At 40.4% G+C, this 14,385-nt stretch overlaps 1 non-coding gene across 1 annotated transcript; it reads right to left on the minus strand.

The window, feature by feature from the left end:
* Positions 1-13,950: 13,950 nt before the first annotated feature.
* On the minus strand, positions 13,951-14,054 carry LOC112792944 (small nucleolar RNA R71). The gene has a single exon (XR_003197660.1). It is a non-coding gene; the product is annotated as a small nucleolar RNA R71 (small nucleolar RNA).
* Between the last annotated feature and the right edge of the window lie 331 nt (positions 14,055-14,385).

The raw sequence follows: 14,385 nt of genomic DNA on the forward strand, positions 1-14,385 counted from the left end.
ATGACTGAAACTTAAAGTGCAAGAAATGTAAATTGCAGTAGCTTAAATGGCAAGAAATATAAATTGCTTGAATGTAAAAGGGAATTGAGGACTGGGATTGTAGAATCTAAACAAAGAGAAAGTAAATTGCAACAATCAATAAGAGTAGAGGATGAATTGGTATAAACTGAAATTCAACAGAAAGTGAAATTAAAGTGCAGCAGGTTCACAGAAGAACCAAAAGTAAATTGTGGTCTCAGGTCTCAAGAGACTAGGTAGCAGAGCCTAGATCTCTATTTGCCTTCCCAGATCCAAGTTCACAAAGCAATTGACAAGAAATTGGAGAGGAAGCAGTAAAGAGAATGTAAATTGATTCAATTATGCAGAAAGAAAACTAAAGAGTTCTTGAGTGGAGATTGAGACAGAATTTCCTCAATTCTTAACACCCAAGAATCAAAACAAAGAAATTAAAAAGACCCAAGCAAGAACAAGGAAGAAGAGAGATCAATTCTCCTCCCCAATTCTCTGAAATCTCGGTTCAGTCTCTCAAGGAAAGTCACAAAAATTCAAAGTGCAAAATTCAAAAGCTAAGCAAAAGGTAAGTCAAAAAAGGTCCTAATTACATCAAACTAGCTTCTATTTATACACTTTCTATTCTTGGATTTTGGGATTTGGATGGGCTTTTGATTTGGTGAAGAAATGAATTAAAATGGGGTTTTAATTTGAATTTTCGGCCCATGAGAAGTTGCTCCCAGGAGGCTGCCCTGCCCTTGCGGAGGGCAGGGCAGGATTTGGAGTTTGGTGCGTTGTTGGTGCGGCGTGGTGCAGCCTTGGTGCATAGGATGCTGCCCTGCCCGCGCCAAGGGCAGGGCAGGAAAAGTTGGTGCGCCAGAAATTGCCTTGGTGCGCTGTTGGTGCTGCCAGAATCAAGAATTGGTGCGCCAGAATCAAGAATTGGTGCGCCAGAAATTGCCTTGGTGCATAGGATGCTGCCCTGCCCTCGCGGAGGGCAGGGCAGGAAAATTTGGTGCTGCCAGGATCGAGCTTGGTGCGTGCTGGTGCTGCCAGGAATGAGCTTGGTGCGCCAGATTTGAGCCTTGGTGCGCCAGATCCGTGCACCAACAAAATGCTGCCCTGCCCTCGCGGAGGGCAGGGCAGTGTTTCCAAAATGATGTCCCGTGTTCGAAACACGGCTGGAACACATGCTCAATTAATTTCCTTGGTTTCTTGGCACGGCACTCAACCTTAGTTCCTTGCTTCTTCCATGGTCCGTGTTCGATTCTTGTGGCATGCATGGGTGACATTTTTCCTTTGATTTTCTTCCTTGGTGAGCCCGATACTGCCCTTGTGGAGGGCAGGGCAAGGTTCTCTTCTTCTTGGTTCCAAGGCACACTTTTGTGCTCTGCCCTTGTAGTGGGCAGGGCAGAGTTGCCTTCCTTGTTTGGTTCCCTTATGTTGCCCTCCTAGAGGGCAGTGTGCCCTTGTGGAGGGCAATGTTTGCCTCCCCCTTGCATGCGGCACACTTCCTCTTGCTTTGACCACACTTTCCTTTCCTTGGGTTACACTTCTTAGGCCACGCTTTTCCTTTTCTTTTCTTTTCTTCACCTATAATAAACCAAAACAACCACTCCAAGTATCACTAAATTCAAGAGGCTTATAAATCAATTAAAATTCAATTAAAATTAGCTTAAACCTCATGATTTAACATTAATTTCATGGTGGTTGCTTGATTTAGAGAAGTTATGCATTTTCACTCCAAATCACTTACTTAGGATGCAAGAAAGTGCATAAATGCTAACAAAGCAAGTGAAATTAGCTTGAAAAATGGGTATATGATGACTTGTCATCAACAAGCAACAGTTTAAATTTGGTGTTGTGATGAGCGGATATTTTATACACTTTTTGGGGGTAATTTCATGTAGTTTTTAGTATGTTTTAGTTAGTTTTTAGTATATTTTTATTAGTTTTTAGGCAAATATCATATTTCTGGACTTTAATATGAGTTTGTGTATTTTTCTGTGATTTCAGGTATTTTTGGCTGAAATTGAGGGAGCTGAGCAAAAATCTGACTCAGGCTGAAAAAGGACTGCTGATGCTGTTGAATTCTGACCTCCCTGCACTCAGAATGGATTTTTTGGAGCTAAAGGAGTCCAATTGGCATGCTCTCAATTGGGTTGAAAAGTATACATCTAGGGCTTTCTAGAAATATATAATAGTCTATACTTTGCGCGAAGATAAACGACATAAACAGGCGTTTAACGCCAGTTCCATGTTGCATTCTGGCGTTCAGCGCCAGAAATAGGTTGCAAGTTGGAGTTAAACGCCAGAAATAGGTTACAACCTGGCGTTTAACTCCAGAAACAGCCCAGGCATGTGAGAAGCTCAAGTCTCAGCCCCAGCACACACCAAGTGGGCCCCAGAAGTGGATTTCTGCACCATCTATCTTAGTTTACTCATTTTCTGTAAACCTAGGTTACCGGTTTAGTATTTAAACAACTTTTAGAGACTTATTTTGTACCTGATGACATTTTTAGATCTAAACTTTGTACTTTTTGATGGCATGAGTCTCTAAACTCCACTGTTGGGGGTGAGGAGCTTTGCAGCGTCTCAATGAATTAATGCAATTATTTCTGTTTTCTATTCAAACACGCTTGTTCCTATCTAAGATGTTCATTCGCGCTTCAATACGAAGAAGGTGATGATCCGTGACACTCATCACCATTCTCAACCCATGAACGTGTGCCTGACAACCACCTCTGTTCTACATTAGATTGAATGAGTATCTCTTAGATTCCTTGATCAGAATCTTCGTGGTATAAGCTAGAATCCATTGGCAGCATCCTTGAGAATCCGGAAGGTCTTAACCTTGTCTGTGGTATTCCGAGTAGGATTCAAGGATTGGATGACTGTGACTAGCTTCAAACTCGCGAGTGTTAGGCGTAATAACAAACACAAAAGGATCAATAGATCCTATTCCGACATGATCGAGAACCGACAAATGATTAGCCATGCTGTGACAGAGCATTTGGACCATTTTCACTAAGAGGATGGGAAGTAGCCATTGATAACGGTGACGCCCTACACACAGCTTGCCATGGAAGGAGCCTTGCATGTTTGAAAGTGAGAAAGCATTATGTTACAGGGATTCAGAAGACAAAGCATCTCCAAAACCCCAACATATTCTCCATTACTGTGTAATAATTACTTATTTTATGCCCTTTCACTTTTTACAATTGAAACTGAAGAACCCTATTGGTATCCTGACTAAGAATAATAAGATAACCATAGCTTGCTTCAAGCCAACAATCTCCGTGGGATCGACCCTTACTCACGTAAGGTATTTGACGTGGCGGAAACTGGCAAGTTAAGAAATTATTAATAGAAATACGTTGCAAGTACAGTCCTTAACCAGCCGAAAATCTGCGTATCAATTTAAAAAGGGTTGTCACAAAGATTAAAATTAAAATATTGGGAGTATGAATCCCAGGTCGTCTCCCAACGAGTTGCAGAGAGATGTGCTATTTTATCAATCAGGTGTTTTCAAAAATGGTTGAGTTGATAAACAAGAAATTAAAATAGAGAATTTAATTAATTCTAAATAAAAGCCTTGTCTGGGAGTAGATTAGTTGGAATCCCTATTCTTGTTGAAGTACTCTCAAGATTAATTGATAATTGAAGGTTGCTCTGTTTAGTTATCCCTTACTAGGTAAGGGAGAGTCAAACACGTTGGAATGCTGTTTCTGTTCACAAGTCCCAATCCACTCATTGAAAAGGATTAGTGTCTGTGAATAGAGGGCATTCCAACAACGAACCCAATTATAATTATCCTTTCAAGCATCCCAACTCAAGGGTTCCTTTCAATCAACTCCCCATCAAGTTAGGAAACTACTCGCTCATTGTGAATGTAGAACTCATACATATAAAAAGGAATTAAAGGATGACATGATAAATAAAAGATGAAAAGGGATTAAATAAAAATATTATTCTATATTAATAACTTGTGAAAACAATCCAATGTCAACTTTAGAGAGAATAATGATATGGAAGAATAAGTAAAAAGTAAATAGCAAAGTATAATGACTAGTATCGGAGGTGGCCTCTTCTCAAAAGCTAAAAAGCAAAATCTTCCAAAAATCCTAATTATGAATGTCAAGTGATAAAAACCTAGGGGAGGAGCCAATTCAGATCTAAAACTAAAAATTATGTGGAATGAATTGTTCTTCTCTGTTTCTGCATGTTCCCTGGCTCTAGTTTGTGTTTTTGGGCCAAAAACTGGGTTGAAATCTGGCCCAGAAACTTTGCCAGCGACTTCTGAAATTTTGCAGATCGTGCACGCCATGCGGTCGCGTCATTCATGCGGACGCGTCATTCGGCGTTTTGCTTTCCCACGCGGGCGTGTCGTCCATGCCTCCGCGTCACTTATGCTTTTCCAATCCGCGTGGTCGCGTGAGCCATGCGGCTGCGTCACTGCGATGTCCTCTCTTTCGCGCGGTCGCGTGAGCCATGCGGCCGCGTCACTGCGATGTCCTCTCTTTCGCGCGGTCGCGTGAGCCACGTGGCCGCGTCACTTCTCGCTGGTCATCTCCTTAATTTCTTGTATTCCTTCCATTTTTGCAAACTTCCTTTCCAATCTCCAATTCATTCATGCCCTATAATGCCTGAAACACTTAACACACAGATCACGGTATCGAATGGGATAAAGGAGAATTAAAATACCTAATTAAAAGTCTCTAGGAAGTAAGTTTTCAATCATGTAATAATTTTAGGAAGGAAATATAAATGCATGCTAATTATATGAATAAGTGGGTAAAGATCATGATAAAACCACACAATTAAACACATTATAAACCATAAAATAGTGGTTTATCAACCTCCCCACACTTAAACATTAGCATGTCCTCATGTCCTAATGCAATGCAACCTATATATGTGAATGCAACTATATGATTCTTGTCCACTTGATCAATAATAAATAAGCTCTTCAAAATAATTACAAATCAAGCTCCACTAATTCAATTCTCATACAGTAAGAACAGATAAAAATGTAAGAAGGTAGCTCATGAAAGCAGGGAACATAGAATTTTAAGCATTGAACCCTCACTGATGATGTATGTATATTCTAATCTCTCCAGTGTATAGGGTAATCACTCTATCCTTCTCTAATCATTCTCCCTAAATTTTGTTCTTTTTCTAATCAATCAACAACATTTAATATACCAATGCAACATCATGAGGTCTTTTCAAGGTTGTAACGGGGTCAAGGTAAGGGTAAGGATACATATATGGTTAAGTGAGCTTATAAATTGAATCTTTAATTAACTCAAACTCTAACATAACCTATATATTTTATATAACTATGGAGTTCGTACCTAGCTACCCAGAATTATCTTTCACATTCCATACTCATGTATCAACTGTTTATTTTAATTCTATCATACATGCATTGACCTTTGAATTCTTAACTCAACATTGGGGTAATTTTGTCCCCTTATTTATTTATTGAATATTTTTTTTAAACATAGCTTATCAATGCACATGGATTTTTTATTTTCATAGTTTCACATGAGTAGGTGTCCAAATTCCCATTATATTATCATGACATATCCCCTTATTATCTTTTGTTCCCACAATTTCCCATACTTAATTAGCACACACAATTCTATCTTAAGCTAACCAAAGATTCAAATTGGGGTATATAATTGTTTTTCCGCTTAAGGCTAGTAATGTGGTAAATTATAGAACAAATGGGATTTAAAGGCTCAAAGTGGCTAACAAAGGTAATTGAAAGGGTAGGCTTAATTTGGATAAGTGAGCTAAATAATTAATGGCCTCAATCATATGCAGCATATAAATATATTAAACATTGGACATATAGGATGGAATAAAATATAGGTTACAATCATAGAGAAGTAAACACACAAGAATAAAACAAATATGGTTAAATAATGTAACCATGCATAAAGACTCAATTCTCACAGGTTGTGTGTTCTTTAGCTTTAAAAAAATCATGTTCCAAATACAACTTCAAGCAAATTTAACATAAGAGTTTTAATTAAAATTAGTGAAATTTTGTTCCAAAGATAGAGTTTTAGAAGAAACTTATTGTCTTTTCAATCAAGTAGAACATGCATGCAACTAATCTATTACTATGTAATTTATCCTATTCTACAAAAGAAAGGAAAACTAACTAAATATCCTAATTTATTGGTGTTTAGGGAAGAAAAATTACCTCCGGAAGTCAGGTACTGACCGACCTCCCCACACTTAAGGATTTGCACCGTCCTCGGTGCCATCTGTCAGGAACAGTGGTGGGCTAATGGCAGTGTCTCCACAGTCGGGACCGTCGTGGCTCATTGTGCCGGTGAAAGAAGTGGAGTCCGGAGTGCCTGGATCATCATCGGGTCTGTGATTGCCTGTAAGTAGCTCCTTGAGGTGTTTAAAATGGCGGTGGTTGCGGCGCTCTCGGAGCTTTGCTTTCTTTTCTTGTTGGTCCAATCGCTTCAGTATTTGGTGCAGCAGCTGACTAGTAGATGGTGGAGGAGCTGCAGCATCTCTGTGGACTGGCTGGTAGTGGCAACTTGTGGCCTGAGATATCTCCCGTTAGGGACATACTGATCATCCCGTGGAAGAATGGCTTTGGTGTCTCCAGCTTTGTAGGATACTCCGGCTGCTGAGATAAGATCAGAGACCAAGGCGGGGAAAGGTAGGTTGCCCGCGATCTGCACATGTTCCATAGCATTCCGGATATGTCTTGGTAAATTAAGAGGCTGGTCTGTGAGGATGCACCATAGTAGAACGACCATGTCTGCGGTGAAGGAGGACTCATGAGTACTCGGGAAGACGTAATGGGACATAATCTGTGCCCATACATGAGCCTCTAAGGTAAGTGCGGAAGCCAAGATTCCCTTAGGATGGGAACGATGGTATCCGAAAATCCATTTGCTGCCAGGTTGAGCGATAACTCTAAGAACAGCGTCCCAGTCAAAGGTGTATGCCTGGCGCTTGATTGCGGCTTTCTGAAAGGCATCCAATCCTTCTGGAGCAGGTGGAAGATCTAAGGCTCGCTGAATGGCTTCTTCTATAATAGGGACTTGCTTCTGACATATATAGACAGACTGCAGGGTTGGCAGGTGGAAGTTGGAGTAGAACTCAACTACCCAAGAAAGATTGACCTGTTGTGGCTGTCTCTGTAAAAATCCCCAGTGTCTTTGTGCAATTTGCGGCTCAACAAAGGCGGCAATACGAGGCGGAAGGATGAGAAGGTGTTCATTGTTGTAATTTCGAGTTGCCAGAATAGGAAACATCTGCTCACAGTAGCGATTCGGGAATCGTGCAGTGTCCTTTACTGGAAAAGCTCTCTCCTTTTCATCAACCTTTATGATCCTTTTAATTCTTTTTGTTGACGGCTTGACTACAGTTGAAGAAGGTTCTGCCACTAATGCTTTTTTTGTTCCTTTCCTTGCTGTGGGTTTGGGAGTAGCTTTCTCTTTGCCTTTCTTAGTGGCCATTCTGAAAAAGGAAAGAGAAAGTAAATTAAATTTAAAGAGATAAAGCAAGGAAGAGGGTTGAGTGAGTGATAGTCAATGCACGGTAAAGATGAATGAAGGGAACACATGGTCTTGACAACATGTGAAAAGTTCATCAAAGGGAATAAAATAAGTGCATTAGAGGGTAAGTAGATGCAAGATGTTTATTGGCATGCCGGCAAGGGCATGAGTAGCAGAGATCAAGCATCACTTCATAAAAAACTATCACGTTTGTATTGACAATTAAATTCACTTAATATAATAATAAAGGGAATTTGTGAAAAGCAGGCATTAAATAGTAGAATAGAATAATGTAGAAAAGTGCATGATGCCATACGGGCTTTTTCACAAACACATAGTATGCATGGTAACTAAGGTATGGAAAGTATTAGATTAAACATGCAAGTAACCCTAAAAGAAATATATAATTGTCAAACAATATTTTTAACAATTCACAAGCAAAACAATGATCCAAATAAATTCCAACACCAATTAAAAGAAAGAAGAAAAGAAAAGGGGAAGAAAATATGGATAGTGAAAGTAATAGGAAAAGAGAAGAAAAAAAAGAAAAAAATAACATATAAAATTAAGAAGAATAATAGAAAAGTAAGGGGAGAAGAAGAAAAGGAAACCTTGTTAATGGGGGGGGGGAGAGAGAGAGAGAGAGAGAGAGAGAGAGAGAGAGAGAGAGAGAGAGAGAGAGAGTGAGTGAGAGTGAGTGAGTGAGAAGGAAGAAGGAAGAAGAGAAAATAGGATTTGGAGAAAAGAAAGATAAGGTAGTTGGCAAAATCAGGGGCGCTGTGCGGCGCAGGTGACGTAGCCGCGTGGGGCACGCGGTCACGTGACTTGCCTTATACTGATTGACGTGGTTGTGTCGGTCACGTGGTCGCGTGACCCGTTTGATGCTACTGGCGCGAGGTTAGCCTCGCACTCGCACAACTCTCTGTTCGAAATATTATTTTTGCCAAGTCTAGGGTCATGCGATCGTGTGGGTCAAGCGATCGCGTGGGTGGTCATTAAAAAGGCTATGACGCAGACGCGTGAGCCATGCGTCCGTGTGGAAAGAATTGGGCGTTCAGCGCCAAGCCAGCACCACTCTAGCACAGCTTTCGGTCGTGCACCCATTTTACGTCGAATTCAAGGGCACGCAGCGCGTGAGTGATGCGGTCGCGTGGGAGGCCAATGTTCCCATTAGACGCGGACGCGTCGGTGATGCGATCGCGTGGGGTGATTTGTGCCATTGGCACGCCTCCAGCCACGCTCCTACGTGACTATTTGTTCGTTTCTTTATCTTTCCAAACCACCTGCGACGCGAACGCGTCAATGATGCGGTCGTGTCGCGTAATTTTTTTAATTTTTAATTATTATTATTTTTTTAAGCAAGTAAATGCAGATGCACAAAATGTACAAAGAAAGAGAAGAGTTATTGAATATGAAAATAAAAACAAAGAAAGGAACGATCATACCATGGTAGGTTGTCTTCCACCTAGCACTTTGCTTTAACGTCCGTAAGTTGGACGCTCCACTAGCTCAGTCTTCGGATATGTGGGGATCTTCCAAGAGGAAGATCTCAAGCTCCTTGTTTTTCTTCATCTTCTCGCCATGGTACAGCTTTAAACGATGTCCATTAACCTTGATAAGTTCGGAGCTGGAAGGGTGACTTAGGTGATAAACTCCATACAGTTCGGCTTTCTCTACTCTGTATGGACCTTCCCATCTTGATCTCAACTTGCCTGGCATGAGCCTCAGTCGAGATTTGTAAAGGACGACTAAATCTCCAGGTTGGAATTCTTTCCTCTTGATGTGCTGATCATGTATAGCCTTCATCTTCTCCTTGTATAGTCTTGAGTTCTCATAAGCTTCTAGGCGAAGGCTTTCCAGTTCTTGCAGTTGTAATTTCCGTTCAGCTCTGGCTTTCTCAATTCCCATGTTGCACTACTTTACTGCCCAAAAGGCTTTGTGCTCTACTTCAACTGGAAGATGACAAGCTTTTCCATAAACTAAGCGAAAAGGGCTCATCCCAATGGGTGTCTTGTACGCTGTTCTGTATGCCCAGAGTGCATCTTGTAGCCTGGGGCTCCAGTCTCTTCTATGAGGTTTGACTATCTTCTGCAAAATACGCTTTATCTCTCTGTTTGACACCTCGGCTTGCCCATTAGTCTGAGGATGGTAGGCAGTTGCAACTTTATGAATGATCCCATGCTTCTTCAGTAAACCTGTTAGTCTCCTGTTATAGAAATGGGTGCCCTGATCACTCACGATTGCTCGTGGTGATCCAAAGCGACAAATAATGTGGTTTCTCACAAAGGAAACAACAGTGTTAGCATCATCGGTACGGGTAGGAATGGCTTCCACCCATTTGGAAATATAATCTACAACTAACAGTATATAGAGGTGGCCATTAGAATTTGGAAATGGACCCATGAAGTCAATGCCCCAAACATAAAAAATTTCATAGAAAAGTATAATTTGTTGAGGCATTTCATCCCTCTGGGATATATTACCAAATTTTTGGCATGGGAAACAAGATTTACAAAATTCAGCAGCGTCTTTAAAAATAGTGGGCCACCAGAATCCACAGTCTAAGATTTTTCTAGCTGTTCTTTGAGGGCCAAAATGTCCTCCACTCTCAGATGAGTGACAGGCCTCTAAAATGGACTGGAATTCTGATTGAGGCACACATCTTCTAATTACCTGGTCAGCGCCACATCTCTATAAATATGGGTCATCCCATCTATAATATTTAGACTCACTTTTCAGCTTGTCTCTTTGATGCTTAGTAAAGTTTGGAGGAAAAGTGCGGCTAACTAGATAATTAGCTACAGGTGTATACGAAGGGATTACCTCAGATACTGCTTGTGGGTTATCAAATGGAAAATTATCAACTATAGGAGTGGAGTCATCTTTAATGTGCTCAAGGCGACTCAAGTGGTCTGCCACGAGATTCTGGTTACCACTCTTATCTTTTATTTCTAAATCAATTTCTTGTAGTAGCAGTATCCAACGTATAAGTCTTGGTTTGGATTCCTTTTTAGCTAATAAATACTTTAGAGCTGCGTGGTCTGAATACACTACTACGTTCATACTAAGTAAATAGGCTCGGAATTTATCCAGAGCAAAAACAATAGCAAGAAGCTCTTTTTCAGTAGTAGTGTAATTGGACTGAGCGACGTCTAAAGTTTTAGATGCATAAGCAATAACAAAAGGATCCTTACCTTCACGCTGAGCCAGCACCGCTCTTACTGCATAATTGGAAGCATCGCACATGATTTCAAATGGCTGGTGATGCCAAGGCATCTTAGGCTAGTTTCACTAGCATTTTTCTGTTAGTTTTAGTTGTTTTATGCATTTTCTTGAGCTTAAAGTAACCAAGAATGGTTAAATGAACAACAAAGCAATGAACCATCCAAAACATTATGATTTTGATGCAAATTCCATGAGTTTTTAGTGATATTACTTGAATGCTATGAATGGATGAATTCTCATGAAATTTTGCAAGACTTTGATGCAATTGTTTGGATGATTTCAGGGAAGAGAGGCTAGGCAAGGAAGCAACAAAATCAATAAAGGAAGCTTGAAATTCAAATGGGACGTTTAAGCTCCAGTTTAAGCCTAAAATGGAGCTTAAACGCCAAAATCATGAGAAGAGAGGAAATGCTGTAACTGGCGTTTAACCTCCAGTTTGACCTTAAACTGGAAGTTAAACGCCAGAATGAGAAAGGGCACTAAGAAGCATTCCACGTTTAACCTCCAGTTTGACCTTAAACTGGAGGTTAAACGCCAGAATGATGATTTGAACCAAGGGAGCATTCCACGTTTAACCTCTAGTTTAACCTTTAACTGGAGGTTAAACGTGTTCGACACTTTTCTTTCTCACCAAGAAGCATTCCACGTTTAACCTCCAGTTTAACCTTAAACTGGAGGTTAAACGCCAGAAGCAAGAGAGGCACCAGGAGCATTCCACGTTTAACCTCCAGTTTGACCTCAAACTGGAGGTTAAACGTGTTCGACCATTTCCTTCCTCCAGGGTGTTTTCTTCATTCCACGTTTAACCTCCAGTTTGACCTCAAACTGGAGGTTAAACGTGTTCGATCCAAATGGCCTCCAGGGGTTGCTTTCTTCATTTCCAAGTTTAACCTCCAGTTTAACCTCAAACTGGAGGTTAAACGTGTTCGATCCTAATTGCCTCCAGAGCTTGTTTTCTTCAGTTCCAAGTTTAACCTCCAGTTTAACCTTTAACTGGAGGTTAAACGTGTTCGACTATGTACACTCCTGGGGTGTTTTCTTCCAATTCCACGTTTAAGTTTTAGTTTGACCTTAAACTGAAACTTAAACTTCAACTTAAACACCACCATTTGAAAAGGTTTCTGGGCCAATTATATTGAAGTTTAAGTTAGCAATTGAACACAAATATTAACTTAAACTTATTATGGCATGAAACCCAATTGAATATCATGGTTTATGGGATTGGGCCTGAAGAATTGATGAGTCTGGAACTTCAAATTGTTGAGTCTTGTGTCATTACTTGTTTATCACTAAGTTTGCTCAATGAATGTTACAGAGTTGGATCACAGCCTCATCATGATTATGGATCATAAACCCAAAGCAAAAAGGAAATCAGGGAAAGGCCTCAAAGCCCAAGAATCACAACAGAAGCTCAATTTAGAAAGTGTATAAATAGGATAGAATTGAAGTTAGTGAGGACTTTTTCTGACACTTTAGAACTTTTCATATTTTGGAATTGAATTCAGAGCTATGAATCACTAAACCCCTTTCATTGGGTTAGGGAGCTCTATTGTAATTCAATGAATCAATAATAGTTTTATCTTCTTCTTCACTCTTTTCTCTTGAATTTTGTTAGAAAGCTTCTCGATCTAATTCCATTGGGTAGTTGTCTTGGGAAAGAAACTACCCATAATTGGAATCCTTCGGAACCTTGGGAAAGGAATGGAGGATTCATGCTAGAGAAGCTTTCTCACAGTGAATTGGATTGGGGTTTGGATGGATATTGTGACATGTAATCCTACCAAATTGTGGTTCATGAAACTGTGTGGTATAATCAGTGATCGAGCATCATCTCTTCTTATGAACATTTAAACCAAGGGATTGGGAATTTGTTTGTTTTTAGAGAGAATTGGTGAGCCAAGGGATTGGGATCCAATCATATAAGATTGCCAAGCAAAATTCAATGAATGCATTGGTTGAAGAAGAGATGAAAATGTTTTGATTCGGAGATCTCAATATCTCCTAATACCCAATGAACTCCCCATTTCTGATCTACACTTTCTCTTTACATTCTGCAATTTAATTTCATGCAATCACCCCCATCCCTTTTAATTTCAGCAATTTAATTTCTAGCTCTTTAATTCATGCAATTTAATATTCCGCAATTCTCATCTAAATCTTGATTCCGCTCAACTAGAACAAACTTCTAATCCGAATTGCTCATTCAACCAATCCTTGTGGGATTCGACCTCACTCTATTGTGAGTTTTTACTTGACGATAACCGGTGCACTTGCCGAAAGGAATTTTGCCGATTGTGCAATTTCCCTTAATCGTAGCTATACCCAGTTATAGCGCATCAAGTTTATGGCGCCGTTGCCGGGGATTGGTTTTCGATTGACAATTCTCAAATTGGAAGTTAACTAGATTGAGCATTTTTCTTATTTTGCAAATTCAGTTACTTGTGAATTTAATTTCTGCACTTTGTTATTTGCTTTTTCTTTCTTATGCCTTTCATTTCAAGCAACTAACTCACTGACCCACTAACTATTTGAATTAATTCCTCAATTGCTCTAACCATACTCTTCCAGTAACCAAGAGTATTCCAATTGTTTGTTGCTTGTGGTGTGTTCTTGTATGACAGGTAGGAGAGGAGAGACATCAACTCCCCCATATACCGAACCAGAGAGGACCCTTCATAGACTTAGAAGGGAAGCAAGAAGGAAGAGGGTACTGGGAGAAGAAGAATCTGAAGGAGAATCTGAGGACAATTTTGAGGAAGCTCTAGATCTCAACATGGATAGAGAAGTTCACAACCATGAGAGGGTTGATGGAAACAATGCCATTCCTGAGAGGAGGGTTCTTGGTTCATACATAAACCCAACCTCTGGGAATTGTGGTAGCAGCATTCAGAAACCACCCATTCAGGCCAACAATTTTGAACTCAAACCACAGCTAATATCACTGGTGGAGAACCATTGTTCATTTGGTGGGAGTGCTAATGAAGATCCAAACCAACATCTCACCAAATTCCTGAGAATTTACGACACTGTGAAGTCCAATGGAGTCCAGGAAGATGCCTACAAACTGCTCTTGTTCCCATTTTCACTTAGGGACAAGGCAGCTAAGTGGCTGGAATCATTCCCAAGGGACAGCCTAACAACCTGGGATGAGGTGGAGAGCAAGTTTCTGGCACGTTTCTACCCCCCACAAAAGGTCAATAGGCTTCGATCTGAGGTTCAGACTTTTAGACAACAAGATGGTGAGACGCTCTACGAGGCATGGGAGAGGTTCAAAGAGTTGACAAGGAAATGCCCACCAAACATGTTCCCTGACTGGGTGCAATTGCATATTTTCTATGATGGACTTTCTTATGAATCGAGGAAGGCTGTAGACCATTCATCAGGAGGTTCATTGAACAGGAAAAAGACTGTGGAAGAAGCCATTGAAGTGATTGAGACAGTGGCTGAGAATGAATACTACTATGCTTCAGAGAGACACAACACTAAGGGAGTCATGGAGCTGAACCATGTTGATACAACTCTAGCCCAAAACAAGGTGTTTGCCAAGCAACTAGCAGAGCTCACCAAGAAATTAGACACAAAGCAAGTGGCTGCAATACACACACAAGATCAAGAGGAAGTAAGCATTGAAGGA

This window comes from Arachis hypogaea, chromosome 3, assembly GCF_003086295.3.
Source record: "Arachis hypogaea cultivar Tifrunner chromosome 3, arahy.Tifrunner.gnm2.J5K5, whole genome shotgun sequence".
Taxonomy (NCBI): Eukaryota; Viridiplantae; Streptophyta; class Magnoliopsida; order Fabales; family Fabaceae; genus Arachis; species Arachis hypogaea.